Source organism: Stegostoma tigrinum, chromosome 9 (assembly GCF_030684315.1).
Source record: "Stegostoma tigrinum isolate sSteTig4 chromosome 9, sSteTig4.hap1, whole genome shotgun sequence".
NCBI classification, from domain to species: domain Eukaryota; kingdom Metazoa; phylum Chordata; class Chondrichthyes; order Orectolobiformes; family Stegostomatidae; genus Stegostoma; species Stegostoma tigrinum.
Genome location: NC_081362.1, coordinates 93,144,027 through 93,158,955, shown reverse-complemented (window position 1 = coordinate 93,158,955; position 14,929 = coordinate 93,144,027).

Sequence of the window (14,929 nt, the reverse complement as noted above, 5' to 3'; positions counted from 1 at the left end):
AATCTATAACCAGACCACGACACAGACAGTGTGACACAATATACTAAAAGGAAGAAAAACAGGAATCGCTGGAGAAATCCAGCAGGTCTGGCAGCATCTGTGGAGAGGACACAGTGTTAACATTTTGCTTCTACTTCTAGAAAAGGTCAATTCAACCCACAATGCCTCTTTGATCTGTCTGTCTCCTCTCACCCTTCCTTCTCCTTTATCCATCTCCTATCCACCTCCCACTGTCTCCCTATTTATTTCAGAATCCCCTTCCCCTCCCCCATTTCTGAAGAAGGGTCCCGACCCGAAACCTCAAGCTTTCCTGCTCCTCTGATGCTGCTTGGCCTGCTGTGTTCATCCAGCTTCACACCGTGTTATCCCACAATGCTAACTCTGTTTTGCCTTCGCAGATGCTGCTAGATCTGTTGGATTTCTCCAGCGATTTGTTTTAGATTTCCAGCATCTGTAATCCTTTGTTTCGTTATATTAGTAGGGAGAATGGTTTAGTTCATAAGAAGTGTGAACAGGGCATATTACATTTGTAATAATTATCAAAATATTTCTCGATTTCGGATTTTCCCTAGGTAAACCAATTCACACGTATCTTGTCAATGCAGCTACTGAGAATCTGAAATGGGGAGCAACAATCCTGTCTCTGCTTGTGGTCTAGAGGACCCTGGTTCAAGTCCCAATTGCCCCAGAGCTTGTTCTGAGGAAGGGTCACTGGAACTGAAACGTTAACTCTGATTTTTTTCTTCACAGATGCTGCCAGACCTGCTGAGCTTTTCCAGCAACTTTGTTTTTGTTCCTGGTTTACAGCATCCGCAGTTCATTCGGTTTTTAGTAGTATCTTTTAGTCGGTTGATTTGAAAATATCTTAACGAGTTGTCAGTTTGCGCGTTAGTGCCATATACAGCAGTCTCTGGAGGAGCAATCTTCAAAATTCCAGCGTAGCGGCTCTGTATAAATTCAGGCAGACCATTGTCCTTATAGCAGACTATGGGACATTTGTAGAATATTAAGCTCATAATTACAACTTCATGAGAACATTATGCTTGACACGGAACACAAACAAAGGGATGTGGAATATTTGGCTTCCCTTTCATAGACAGCAAGCCTTACATAGCAGTTAATGTTTATTTTATAAAATTGGATTGCATCCCTTATTTATGTGCAGATTTGGCATTATCTTGTGTGTATGTGGGTTTAATTTATCCATCCCTTAAAGTCTGTGCACCGACAACTGGTGCTAGCATTTAAGTGGCAACGTATAAACTGGAGAGAGAAAATTTTGAAGTGAAGTGTTTAGTTCAGATTGACATATCTTGTCCCCTCTGCTTATCACCCAAATACCCAGCCTGGGCCAGTCTACTTCCCTCACTTAATGCTTTTCCTTCCACATGAGCACACCTGGTGCCCAAGCACTTACCCTGCACATGTGAACATAAGGTCGAGTGCAACATTCGGCTAAGGCAAAGGAGGGTGCATCATGCTCTTCCCATAAGTTGATGGTGATGGAGTAGGCCGTGTCCAGGCTCCTGTGCCCAGCGCCTGACCACTCCATCTGCTGTTCCATTTTCTCTCTCTCTTCTTTCCTTTTCACAGTTTTTCTTCTTTTCTTCCTTTTATCATTCCTTTTGGTAGAAGGTGGTAGGAAGGTGGCTTTGTTGGTGTTTGGAGGTGGCAGCTGGCGAGCCCGGAGTGCAGTTAGCAGATGGGTGAACACGGGCTCCCAGTATCAGCTGCTGCATTGGCAGAGGCTTTGGCAATGAGGTGGTTTCAGCCAGACATCCAGTGACTCGGGATTCATCTGGACAGCTTTTGCGATGTCTCCTTTCTTGGGATTGCTGATGGGTGAGCCCCTGGGTGGCTGTTGCAGAGACCCGCGGCCCGATATTGCAACGGCATGGTGTGGTGTGGCGTTCTGGCAGCAGTACCATCTTTCTCCATCCCAGGAGCCGTCAAATGAACAAAGAATTTGACTTTGTTTTAATTCTTTTTCATTCTTTTTTCTGAACTCTAGCATCTGTTGTTAATATAGACATGGTGTTATGGCGACTTAAAGCTTTGCACTTTTATTTGTAAAATACACAAGTGCCAATAAATGATTAATCTATTCAATTCCATTTTATTCTCACTTTACACCGAAACCACAGTAATCGTTAGCGGGAGAACTCTGGCTGATTTCAGATTCCCACAACTTAACACTGCATCTTAGAAACATGGAAACATTGAGAACAAGAGCAGTGTCTACGCCCTTCGCCCCTACTACTCCATTCAACAGGAGCATGGCTGATCATCCAACTTTGTTCCCTATTCCCACTTTCTCCCCAGCCCAAAGAACCATATCTAACACCTTCTTGAAAGTATTCAATGCTTAGGCTCCAACCAGTCCCAACCCACAGCCACAGCAGTTTTCCTTAAAGGGCTGTTACTTAGGAATGTCTTAGCAACTAAATTTGCATTTAGCAAGATCTCACTAATGCTACAAATCCGCTGTGCATCTCAAGTTCATCATTGATGGTTATTAAGGTCTGGAATTTCCTTTCTGAATGGTTCAACATCATTCACTCTCTTTTAAGGCTCCCTTCTTCATCAGTATCTCTTTATGAGTACCAAACTGTGTTCGATTGAACTCATACGAAGCTTGTGGGGTGTCTTATTATGTTCAAGGTGTTGTGTAAATGCAGGCTGGTACAAGTTGAGAGCGGATGCTCACCAAAACATGAGAAAAATTGCTGTGGCTCTTTAAATCTTGTCACAAAGAACAAAGGAAATTACAGCACAGGAGCAGGCCTTTCGGCCCTCCAAGCCCGTGCTGATCCAGATCCTCTACCTAAACCTGTCACCTATTTTCCAAAGGACATGAACCCCTCTGCTCCTTGCCCATTCATGTATCTGTCTAGATATATCTTAAATGACGCTATCGTGCCTGCTTCTATCACCTCTGCTGGCAACGCGTTCCAGGCACCCAGCACCTTCTGTGAAAAGAACTTCGCACTCATATCTGCCATGAAAGGCTTCCCCAGTAGGAGAAAAGGTAGGGAAAGGTTCATTTTTCAAATAGCAAAATGACATCTCCTAGTCCAGCGGTACTGCATTAAATATTAATCTCCATTTCTAAATGAAAGATTGAACAGGTAATCCTCAGGCTCAGAAGTAAGAATACAGCCATTTGAATCAAGGAAACAAACATGAGATCCACTTTGGCCTGTTCCCCTAGCGCTAAGGATGGAAATTACCTACGTCCACAGCAACAAGGAATAGAGACTCGTAAAGTAATGAAAAGTCAATCTGAGTGAGATATTTCCACTTCAGGGTGAACTCAAAACTACAGCGCAAATAAATAAGACAGTGACTAATAAATCCAATACAGTAATTAGGAACATCCTCTTTATCCAGTAAGTGATGAGCAGAGCTTACTGTGGCAGTGAGCAATTGAGAAGAATTATCTTGCTATAATAGAAATAGAGAGACAAGAAATACAGGGTTACAGGGATAAGGTAGGCAGGCGGGTTTAGGTGGGATTCTCTTCAGAGGGTTGATATGAACTCGGTGGGGCAAATGGTCTGCTTCCAAGCTGTAGCGAGTCTATGATTCTACAACAAAGGAGGAAGTTGGATAAGGATGACATAGGGGAAAAAGGAATAGCAAGACATGATGATAAGATAGGTTGGCATAGAATGGGAGGAGGATTGTGTGGAATAGAAGCATGACTAAACACCTGTTGGACCAAATATTTGCATTGAATATTCTGTGCAATTGCATTTAAACTCAAAAACTCAGCACTTATCTCAACAGAAAAATAGCTCAGTAAGTATGGTTACCATTTTGAATGGTGCCAAGGACACTTTGAGTCTACTTTCCTGAAACCTTGCTGCAGAGCCGGGAGCTCTTGATGATACACAAGGGGCTGGCTCACGAGATTTGGCACAAAACTCAGGCATGGAGTCGCTCCATATCAGATAAATGCATGTATGTTTAGCCAATTCCTTCACTATCTTTGGATTGTAGATAAACAGTTGGAAAGCTGCTAACCACCCCCCAACACCCCAAAAAAATTAAGAGATACCTGCCTTCATATTAGCAAGCCTTGCAGTGGGAAATTCCTCTGCAATTCCATAAGGTAATCTTGCAAGGTCCAAGAGATGGCAACAAGTGCATTTTCACTGTATGTTTCAATAATCTGTTCCAGGCAGTGACGACAGTGGAGACAATACAGTCTAATACCATTGGCCAATCTTCCAGTGGCTGCTGGTAAGCTATTCAACAGTGGGAAAGTTTACATCACAAATCTTTCCCCAACAGCAAAATTCAGATTGCGGTCCTTATCCTGGTGAAATATCTCAAGGCACTCCAGAAGATGATATAGCCCAGAGTATGATGGATGCTGGGACACAGAGTAAATGTAAGGAGGAGACTGATGGATTTTTAATTTGGAATAGTTTGAAGATAATTGACAGCAGCCAGGAAAGTGGAATTGAGATTGAGGTAGGGTCAGCCATGATTATATTGAATCATGGAGGGGGCTTGAGGGATTGAATGACCTGCTCTTGCTCCTAGTTCTTATGTTGCCATAAGGAAATATGAGGGAAAGCAAGCAAAATCTCATTCAAAGAGGTAGATATTACTGAAAGGAAGAAAGAGAGAGAGAGAGGGAAAGGGTGAAGGAGAGCAAATGCAGAGTCAGGTCTCATCCTCTAATGTGGGGCCATCCAATTACTTGGCTGAAGCCTATGTCTTGGAGCCAAAAAGAGAAGCATTTTGAAGATGGATTTAATCTTCAGGCTTCCAACTGTTCAAAAATCTCACCTTGACATTCCTGGGTCAAACAAAGAGATCGCTGTGTCTAATGCAACATCAAAGTGTTATTGTGATGTATGTTGCCAGCTATGGGGATGCGTTAGCTCAGTTGATTGGATGGCTTTCTTGCATTGTAGTGTGATGCCATGTGGTGTGTGTACAGTTCTTGCACTAACTATAAAGAATTCTTCTTCTCAACCCATCCCTCCACCTAAGACATGTTGACCTTCAGGTCAAACAAAAACAAAGAACAAAGAAACCTACAGCACAGGAACAGGCCCTTTGGCCCTCCAAGCCTGTGCCGATGAAGATCATCTGTCTAACCTGTCATCTATTTTCTAACGGTCTGTGTCCATTTGCTCCCTGCCCATCCATGTACCTGTCCAAATATATCTTAAAAGACGCTAACGTGTCTGCGTCTACCACCTCCGCTGGCAACGCGTTCCAGGCACCCACCACCTCTGCGTAAAGAACTTTCCACTCATATCTCCCTTAAACTTTCCTCCTCTCACTTAGAACTCATGACCCCTATTGATTGAGTCCCCCACTCTGGGAAAAAGCTTCTTGCTATCCACCCTGTCTATACCCCTCATGATTTTGTAGGCCTCAATCAGGTGCCCCCTCAATCTCAGTCTTTCTAATGAAAATAATCCTAATCTACTCAACCTCTTTTCATAGCTAGCACCCTCCATACCAGGCAACATCCTGGTGAACCTCCTCTGCACCCTCTACAAAGCATCCACATCCTTTTGGTAATGTGGCGACCAGAACTGTACACAGTACTCCAAATGTGGCCAAACCAAAGCCCTATACAACTGCAACATGACCTGCCACCTCTTGTACTCAATACCCCGTCCAATGAAGGAAAGCATGCCATATGCCTTCTTGGCCACCCTATTGGCCTGCATTGTCACCTTCAGGGTACAATGGACCTGAACACCCAGATCTCTCTGTTCATCAATTTTCCCCAGGGCTTTTCATTTACTATATAGTTCACCCTTGAATTTGATCTTCCAAAATGCATCACCTCGCATTTGCCCGGATTGAACTCCAGGTTCAGAAGTCACATGAGACTAGGTTATAGTCCAACAGGTTTATTTGAAAACACAAGCTTTCAAAGTCTTCCTCCTACTGACACCTGAAGAAGGAGTGAGACGCCGAAATCTTGTGTTTTCAAATCAACCTGTTGGACTATAACCTGGTGCTGTGTGGTATCTGCCCTTGTCCACCCCAGTCCGACACCAGCGTCTCCACATCATGACCTGCAGGTTAAACCATCACCAGTCATCTGTCTAATGGGAGAGCAACCTATGCAAGTGCACTTTAAATCACTATCTAGTACTTTATAACACAATCTCCTACGTTTTCGTCAAGCATTTTTTTTGCCAATTATCTGAAGCCGTTCTCCTCTTGCTATACCTTGGAGCTGCTTTTGGTGAATGCTGTGCAACTAATGCTGTGTTAATAAACCTCAAAAAAATCCAATTAATATCTTGTTTGCAACAAGATCGCAGTTCAAGGGATGGAGTGAGCTAAGATATATACTGACTATTGAAACAAATAGTTCCCATTTAACAAAAACAAGTTGCTGGAAAAGCTCAGCAAGCCTGGCAGCATCTGTGAAGGAGTAAACAGAGTTAACATTTCAGGTCTGGTCCTCAGAATGGTTAAATAATGCCCATTCAAATTGGTTTGTAAGTTAGTCATCTGCAGTCAGTAAGAAATATCGCACATTCAGCTTAAAGCCTTCAGCGTGTGGGGGAGAGAGGAGGGTGATATTGGAAAATCACCAATATCCCTATCAGTGTTTTCATCTCCTGAATATATTGCAGTGGCTAGCAGCCTGATTACTTTCCAAGTGCAAACACCACTTCACATTCTCCCCCCATCTCCCCAAGGATTTCCTAATCAGCCCTTTCATTTTGCTCAGAACTGGAGCCAGAAAAAACCCTCATTCCAGAATAATCTGCTGTGTCTTGGCTCTTCCTGCCTTCCGCAGGCCTGATTAATTCTTACCCAGCTCAGTCATAGTGCTAATTGCTTTTAATTATTTCTCCATACCCCACCATTGGCCACTTTGTGCCTTAAAAGACACAAATAAAATCAAGTTCACATTGTCACCATGAAATCTGTTTGTCAGTTGTCATTAAAACCCGACTGGTCCACTAAATTCCTTTAGGGAAGTAAACTGCCATCCTTACCTGGCCTGGCCTGCATGTGACTCCAGACCCACAGCAATGGGGTTGATTTATAACTGCCCTCTGGGCAATTAGGGATGGGCAATAAATTCTGCCTAGCCAGTGGTATCCTCATCCCATTAATGAATAAAGAAAAAAACACCACCCCATATTAAACTGGTTAATATTACCTCATAATCTGAAAGTGTGGTAGGAGTAGATTCGATTCTAACTTTAAAAATCCTGAATTTGTATAGCACCTTTCCAACCTCAATGTGCCCAGATGCTTCCTTGCCAGTTAATTATTTGTAATGTGTCGTGTAATTGTTTATTTATTCATTAAGAGCTGGTAGGCACTGCTGGCTGGGCCCAGCATTTATTATCCGTCCATAGTTGCCTCTTGAGAAGGTGGTGATGAGCTGCCTTCTTGAGCTGCTGCGGTCCATGTGCTGTAGGTGGACTCAAAATTTCCCCTAGAATTCCAGAATTTTGACCAAGGGATGGTGAAGGAACAGTGATGCATTTTCAAGTCAGGATGGTGAGTGGCTTGGAGGGGAACTTTCAGGAAGTGGTTTTCCCATGTATCTGCTGCCCTTATCATTGTCAATGGAAGTGGTCACGGGTTTGGAAGTCGACCAAGGAGACATAATGTGTAGGAAATATGCCAACCAATTCATGTGCAGCAAGCTCCCACACACTGCAATAAGACAATCATTTTAGTGATGTGGGATGGCAGGAATATCAGGAAAATCTCTCCTGGTATTCTTCCAATGTGCCTTCAGATTTTTTTATGTTTACCCAAGAGAGCATGCATACCTTTGGTTTAATGACTCATGTGAAAGGAGGCACCTCTGAGAGGGAAGAGTTTCAAGTCAATCCAGGTTATGCATTTGTCAAGCAGAGATGTGTGGAAGTGTACATTAGCAGGATGAATATCCTACAGATGACCAGAAAATGCTTAATAGATCAAATGGCATTTTCTTCTCATGTTATAATATGCTATGGTTTAAAAATTGTGAAAACAATTGTTATAAAGGCTTTGACTCTGGATACTATCGAAGGTCTGCCTAATTTTCAGCACATGAACACAATCATTCAGGACAGAAAGATTTCCACTATATTTGACCCATTCTCCATTACACTCAATTTTGCTGTTAATTGACACAATGGGAGAAAAATATTGCTGAAACCCATTAAGTGAGAATTTGTCACGTTAGTCTTCTTTTGGACTGATTTCAATAATTGCCCTTTGTGAGGAACACTTTGCACTGAAGTTACAGGAGGTGAAAGGCATCAAAGGACAAGCTGATGGGGTGAGGTGATGTTAACGTGTCAGAAAGTTCATGAGGAAGATAAGCACTTGTGTCAAGCAGAAGGACTGAATGGTTGATTGGATTATAAAAAGCTTACAATGAAATAGAAAGGTATTTAGTCCATGTACTACATACACTGTGTGAGTTAAGGTAACCATAGTCCTGGAGGAGTTAGAGAGATGGTAAGTAATGGGTTTAACCTGGTGGTCACCACACCTCAGGTAAGGAAGAAGATGGAGAAGGTTTGATGACCTCAGCCACTCTGGGAACTGAGCTCATGCTGTTGGTATCTGCAGTACAAGCCAGCTGTCCACCACTGAGGCAACCCAACCTGAAGCTTTGTGCAATGATGTGAGTGGCATTATTGTTGGTAGATGGAGTCGGAGGGTTTGGGCTTTTGGGAGAGGTTGATTAGACTATGGCTATTTTCCCTGGAGATTTGGAGGCTGAGGGATGACCTTGTAGGAGCTTATAAAATCATAAGAGGCATGGATAGGGTGAATAACCAAGGTCTTTTTCCAAGCGTAGGGAGTCCAAAACTAGAGGGTATAGGTTTAAGGAGAGAGGGGAAAGATTTAAAAGGGACCTAAGGGGCAACTTTTTCACACAGAGGATGGTCCGTGTATGGAAGGAGCTGCCAGAGAAAGTGGTGGATGCTGGTACAATTATAACATTTAAAGTGTATCTGGATGGGTATATGAATAGGAAGTGTTGGGAGGGATGTGAGCCAAATGCTGGCAAACGGGACTAGATTAATTTAGGATATCTGGTCGGCATGGGCGAGTTGGGCTGGCTGAAGTGATGAGTGCCAGCCATCTTTCACATGGAAAACTTTGCGCACAGACCTCTCTCTGGAAGCTTTTTTCTACCTTGGCACTGATGTGTGGGTGCCTCACTGTCAAAGGCACAACATTTTCAGTTTGATGCTACATCAGTTCCCCGTCTGCCTTGTTAAGTGATCCTTTGCTGCTATTTTGAAGAATAGCAGGAGAGCTCTCCCTAGCATCCTGGCCAAAATTTATCCCTCAGTCTAAATCACAAATTCTGATTATCTGAACATTATCTCAGGGCTGTTTCTGAGACCTAGCTGCAGCATTACCACACACTACAGGTACAGCCATGGGATCTCACAGAGAGTGAGAAAACTCTAATAGAACTAAACAGGGTAAACTCAGGAAGAAAACAAAGAACTGTGGATGCTGGAAATCAGAAACAACATAAGAAATTGCTGGAAAACCTCAGCAGGTCTGACAGTATCTGCAGAGAGAAAGCAGAGTTATACTTTTGGTTTCTTCAGAAGCCCCTGAAGAAGGGCTATTGGGCCTGAAACGTCAACTCTGCTTTCTCTCTGCAGATGCTGCCAGATGTGCTGAACTCTTCCAGCAATTTCTGATTTTGTAAATGTGGGAAGGATGTTCCTCATGACCAGGGAGTTGAGAACCAGAATCACAGTCTCAGGATACAGGGCAGATCATTTAGGAATGAGGTGTTGTAACCCAGAGAGTGGTGAGCCTGTGGGATTTGCTGGCACAGAAAGTGGTTGAGACCAAAACATTGAATGCTTTCAAGAAGGAGATAGATATAGCTCTTAGGTATAGTTCTTCACTTTATGCACCATCGAACACTCTTGGACACCTGCAAAGACTTATTATCTGACAGTCCACTCACGTCAGTAGTCTGATCTTTCGATTTCCCTGCCCTTGATCTCTGCCTACAAGTTATGCCTGTGTGCCCTCCTCTCTCACTGCACCTGACAAAGGAGCAGTGCTCCAAATGCTTGTGTGATTCCAAGTAAGCCTATTGGACATTAGCCTGGCATCTTGTGACTTCTGTGTATGTTTCTATGACCACACGTCCAAAGGAAAACATCAGCTATGAAGTGGTTTGGAGAAATCCATTGATTACGAAAGGTACCTCTTGAATGCGAGACTTTCTTTACTTCGACAGGGAGATGTGGACCAAATGTCCTCCGGCAATCCTTGCGTCTATGTCCTTTGCTAAGCTCCCAGTCAGAAAGCTCCCTTTCCCACGGTCCAGCTGCCACACAAAAGAAATGCAAACGCAGCATGCTGACAGCTGAAACTTAGTACGTATTCATTAGCCAAACATTAGAATGGGAGAAGTCCAATGTGGTTGTCTGAAATGCAGCTTCAAATCCATTCACTATTTCCAAACAACCCATTAAGAAAATTGCTGCTTCTTGTTTACATGAATGTAAACCGCCCTTTCTAAATGACCTCAGGTTGCTGAGTTACCAAGACACTCAGACAGTTTGCATTCAGAACTGATGTAAGTCAGCATGGCATTTCCAAAACGCATGCTGTTAAATTTCCTCTCAGATCTGCCCAAGAACAATGTGCACTGGACTTAAAGGATTGGATGGGAGGCATTGGGTTCAGTTGTTTTCAGGAGAGGATTATTCAAAGGGAAAGAAGAACAGGGGCAGAATCTTTGAGGGCCCTGAGCAATGTGGTCTAGGAGGAGATTTTGGCAAAATGGGATGAGAAGTTTGGGAAGCCTATTTCATAGAACATAGAACAGGACAGCACAGGAATAGACCCTTCGGCCCACCGTGTCTGTTCTGACCACGATGCCATTCCAAACTAATCCCATCTGCCTGCACATGATCCATATCCCTCTATTGCCTGCCTCCTCATGTATCTGTCTAAATGCCTCTTAAGCATTGCTTTTGTGTGCTTTCCTGGCCACTTTTTCCAGGTACCCACCACCCTCTGTGTAAAGAACTTGGCCAGAATATCTTCTTTAAACTTCCCCCTCCCACCTTAAACATAAACCTCCGAGAATTTGCCATTTCTACCCTGGGAAAAAGACTCCAAGTTACTCCAAGTGTAGCCCAGCTAAAGCTTTGTACGGTCGCAATATAACTTGCCAATGTTTATACTGACTGTCCTGACTGGTGAAGGTAAGCATGCCAGATGCCTTCATCACCATAGTGTCCACTTGTGTTACCACTTTCAAGGAACTATGGAAAGTGCCCCAGGGTCGCTCTGCATCTCACTGCGTCTAAGGGCCCTGCCATTTACAGTATATTTCCACTTTGCATTTGACCTGCCAAAATGCACCACCTCCGTTCCTTGGCAGCATCCTGCCACATCTCTTATGCACTTGTCAAGCAACGAGACTGGTTTCTCACAAGGTAGTGGTGCGTTGCCAATTAAAAGGAATTAGAGCTTGTTGAACCCTTCATTGATGCTGTAAATCTCCTCATGAATAGTTAGCTTCCTATCTTACCAAGCACCCTGAACAAGATAGGCATCGAGACTCCTTGACACGATAGTCAGAGCAGCTAATTGGTGACCTCAGCTCACTGCTGGCTATGAGGGGTCTCCATGTGGTTCACCACACAACTGCATCTCAGCGTGTGATCCCTGGGCATTGCTGCGCACACCCCTTGTCCATGGACATTGTATCCGATAGTCGTCATCTCCTCATGGTCATCATGGCACCTCTCTGATCCAGTGACTGCTTAGTAAAGACAGTCCTGTGTTGCGGGGCACACCAGCATCTCACAGTGAAATACAGCTGCAAGGACACTGCATAACAGGGACAGGCACCAGCTCATAGACTGGAACAGGCTGTAACTCAGGGCTGCTCACTCACTCTCTCAACGCTTACTCACTTAGCACCTATCCCTTCTTCACAATATCTTTTCCTCTGTATCTAATCGCATGCTATCCCTGACCTGGGACTGTTTGATGGGGACGGTGTGCAGGGAGCTTTATTCTGTACCTGTTTTACTTTATGGGTCTGAGAGCGTCAGTTTTAGGCAGCATTTATTGCCCATTTCTAATTGCCCAGAAGGCAGTTCAGAGTTAACTGCATTGCTGTGGGTCTGGAGTTACATGTAGGCCAGACGAGGTGAGGATGGCAGTTTCCTTCCCAAAAGGACACCAGTGAACCAGATGGGTTTTCTGACAATCGGTAACAGGTTCATGGTCATCACTAGATTCTTAATCCCAGATATTTTTTATTGAATTCAAATTCTACCATCTGCCATAGCAGGATTTGAACCCCGGGTTAACAGTCCAGCAATAATACCACTGCGTAATTGCCCACCCACCACCATCAAACCAACCCCGTTCTGTCCCTGACCTGGGAGTGTTTGATGAGAGTCAGTGTACAGGCAGTTTTACTCTGTATCTAACGCTGTGCTGCCCCTGTCCTGGGAGTGTTTGATGGGGACAGTGTACAGGAAGCTTTACTCTGTATCTGACTCCATGTTGTTCCTGTCCTGGAATGTTTGATGGGGACAGTGTAGACAGAGCTTTGCTCTGTATCTGACGCTGTGCTGTCCCTGCTCTGGGAATATTTGATGGGAATAGTGTAGAGGGAGCTTTGCTCTGTATTGAACACTGTGCTGTTCCTGTCCTGGGAGTGCTTGATGGGGGACAGAGTGATAGAACAAGGAGCATGTGGCTTGGTATTGTCACCTATATTTCCCGTATTGCCATAGAGATTATGCATCATTGGCTGTAAAGTCCTTTGGCTGCAGTGAATGATAGTACAGTGTCTATATGTAAATGTGTTCTTTCTCATCATCCCTTCTCCTTCCAGAAACACATATTGTACCCATTTGCTTCAATAGCCTTCTCAGGGAATTCATTCCAGATGCCTATTTCCTTTTATGTGGAAAAGTTGACTCCTATTTTTATTCTTAATATTCTATTTTTAACTTCATGCCTCTATCGTCGTGAACAATTTGTCTAGGTATCACCATTACAATTGTTCCTAATTTCAATGGAGCCTAATTGTTGGGACAGTACAGTGGCTCAGTGGTTAGCACTGCAGCCTCCCAGCCTCAGAGACCAGGCTTCAATTCCAGCCTTGGGTGACTGTCTGTGTGGAGTTTACGCAATCTCCCTGTGCCTGCGCGGATTTCCTCCCACAGTCCAAATTGCCCGTAGTTTTCAGGGATGTACAGGTGAGGTGGATTAGCCACTGGAAATGCAGGGTTACAGAGTTAGAGTGCATCTGAGTGGGATGCACTTTGAAAGGTCAGTGTGGACTCAGTAGAATGAATGCCTGCTCCCACACTGTAGAGATATCCAACTTGCTCCATTGCTTTATATAGCATCAAATTCCAGATCTGTACAATTAGCATGGCTGGCCTTTGTGTTAGGAAAAGATTTCAAGAGATTAACAGCCTTCTTACTCTGAAGTGCTGTAACTGAAAATGGTGTGTCAGATGTGATCTGATTAAAACTTACAAGAACAAAAGAGAGATAGCAAGGTGTAGAGAAGCTGACGTTTCGGGCTTAGACCTAGGCCCTTCGTCAGAAATGGGGGAGGGGGAGAGGGTTCTGAAATAAATAGGGAGAGAGGGGGAGGCAGATCGAAGATGGATAGAGGAAAGTTGCAGTGGGAGAGAGATCCCCTGAGGTCTGTCCGGACGGAGGAGGGTAACTTGTTTAGGATAGAGATCATGGGAACTGCAGATGCTGGAAAATCCGAGATAACAAGGTGTAGAGCTGGATAAACGCAGAAGGCCAAGCAGCATCTTAGGAGCAGGAAAGCTGATGTTTCGGGCCTAGACCCTTTATCAGAAATGGGGGAGGGGGAGAGGGTTCTGAAATAAATAGGGAGAGAGGAGGAGGCGGACCGAAGATGGGTAGAGGCGAAGATAGGTGGACGGGAGACAGACAGGTCAAAGAGGCGAGAAGAGGTGAGTGTAGGTGGGGAGGTAGGGAGGGGATAGGTCAGTCCGGGGAGGATGGGTAGGTCAAGGGGAATGAGGTTAGTAGGTAGGGAATGGGGGTGGGGCTTGAGGTGGGGTGAGCGGATAGGTGGGAGGAAGAACAGGTTAGGGAGGCGGGGACAAGCTGGGCTGGTGTTGGAATGCGGCAGGGGGAGGGGAGATTTTGAAGCTTGCAAAATCCACTGTGACACTATTGGGCTGCAGGGTTCCCAAGCGGAATTCCCACCCGAAGGTTGCAGGAACAGCAACTCATATTCCACTTGGGAACCCTGCAGCCCAATGGTATCAATGTGGATTTCACCAGCTTCAAAATCTCCCTTCCCCCTACCGCATCCCAAAACCAGCTGCGCTCAACCCCGCCTCCCTAACCTGTTCTTCCTCTCACCTACCCCCTCCTCCCACCTCAAGCCGTACCTCCATTTCCGACCTACGTACCTCATCCTGCCCCCTTGACCTGTCCGTGCTCCCCAGACTGACCTATCACCACCCTACCTACACTCACCTTTATTGGCTCCATCCCTGCCTCTTTGACTGTTCTGTCTCCTCTCCACCTATCTTCTCCTCTACCCATCTTCGGTCCTCCTTCCCCTCTCTCCCTATTTATTTCAGAACTCTCTCCCCTCCCCCATTTCTGATGAAGGGTCTAGGCCCGAAACATCAGTTTTCCTGCTCCTAAGATGCTGCTTGGCCTTCTGCGTTTATCCAGCTCTACATTTTGTTATCTTGGATTTTCCAGCATCTGCAGTTCCCATGATCTCTACCCTGAAGAAGTTACCCTCCTCCGTCCGGACAGCCCTCAGGGGATCTCTCTCCCACTGCAACTTTCCTCTATCCATCTTTGATCCGCCTCCCCCTCTGTCCCCATTTATTTCAGAACCCTCCCCCCTCCCCCATTTCTGTTGAAGGGTCTCGGCCCGAAACGTCAGCTTTCC